General features: G+C 18.8%; 2 annotated features.

The window, feature by feature from the left end:
- The first annotated feature begins 345 nt into the window (after window positions 1-345).
- Window positions 346-388: a microsatellite.
- Window positions 349-398: a microsatellite.
- The last annotated feature ends 1267 nt before the right edge of the window (window positions 399-1665 follow it).

A 1665-nucleotide genomic window follows, 5' to 3' on the forward strand; every position in this document is an offset into this window, starting at 1 on the left:
TCATTAGCCTGTACATTTGGAAATTAATTTTCATCACGTTCCCATGCAATTCTAATATTTAATATAGTATAAAAATTAAACTCTGATGCCTCCAAGCCTGAAGAAACAATTTTCTCTAAATTAACAATTATAGATTTAGCAGGAAGTGAAAAAATGACATAAGATAAATAAGGTTAACAAAAAATATATATATACATAAATATAATTATATATATATATATTATTTTTTACTATGTTTTTCTTTTATTTTTTATGTTATTTTTTTTTAAAGACTTAATAGGGGGGGGAAAAAAAAAATACCAAATGAATTTTAGTCTTTATTTATTTTTATTGAGTTTTTTTTTTTAAAAAAAATATACAGTAAAAATAAAAAAAATAAAGCTAAAAAGTAATAAATAGCAAAAGGAATATTAGAAGGTTCTAATATAAATAAAAGTCTTTTAGCCTTAGGAAATTGCATAAACATATTATCTGATAGAAAAAAAGCTACAGGAACTCATATTCCATATAGAGATTCTAAACTGACTAGAATTTTGAAAGATTCATTAGGTGGAAACACGAAAACAATAATGATTGCGTGTATTTCTTAAAATTATTTATGTATAGATGAGACTTTAAATACATTGACATATGCATAAAGGGCTACAAATATAAAAAGAAAAATAATTAAAAATATTTAAATAGAATATGGTAGTTTCGAATAAATGGAATATATAAAAAGTTTGGAAAAACAAGTTTGTTTTTATAAAGAGAAAATGACTGGATACCAACCAATTATTAATGTGAGTAATTAAAATTTAGAAAGAAAAGAAGTCGAAGAATAAATTAAAGAAATAGAAAAATAATTAGAAAACTGTTAAGATAGTGAAGAAGAATTTTTAAATAGATTATGTAATGATTTATATTAAAATATAGAAGAAAATTATTAATTGGTGAGCAGTTTAAAAGAAATCGATTAGATTTTAGTTTAGGATTATGCATAGCTTGATTAATATTAAAAAAGTTAAAATATGTAACATATAGTGGAATAAATTTAAAGTTCTATTAAAGAAAATGAAGAAATTAAAAATAAAATGAAATTAGTTTTATCAGTATTGCTATTTTTTTTATTATTTAACTTTATTTATTTCATTTTTTAAAAATAAAAGACAAATTAAGAATAAAAATAAAATATAAAATTTGTTTTATTAAGAATGAATAATAGAAAATAACAATAATTAGAATTTTAAGTAAAAAAAAATACAAAAAAAATAAATACATATTTTATAAAAAAAATAGTTAAAATATAAAAAATAACAATTAGAAAAAATAGAACTTTTAGAAGAAAAAGCAGATATAAAATCTTAATTATAATTAGCTTTATAAGAAATTTAAGAAAAAGATAAATAAATTTAACTATTAGAAAAAAAATCTACAAATAAAGACTTGAATTAATAAGCATATAATATATAAAACAATACATAAGCTCAATTATAATAAACTAAAAAATAACCATAAAGTGCAATAATAAGTCTTATCGATTCAAATTAAGGTAGATTGCCCTATAATTCAATTAATTCTGAAGGAAAAATATCTAAAAAAAATAATTTATAATTCAATAATATAAACAATAACTAAATATAATTACTTTCTCCGTTAGATTCTTTATTGAGTACTACAGAATTT

The sequence above is a fragment of the Ichthyophthirius multifiliis genome (genome assembly GCF_000220395.1).
Source record: "Ichthyophthirius multifiliis unplaced genomic scaffold scaff_1120509250518, whole genome shotgun sequence".
NCBI lineage: Eukaryota > Ciliophora > Oligohymenophorea > Hymenostomatida > Ichthyophthirius > Ichthyophthirius multifiliis.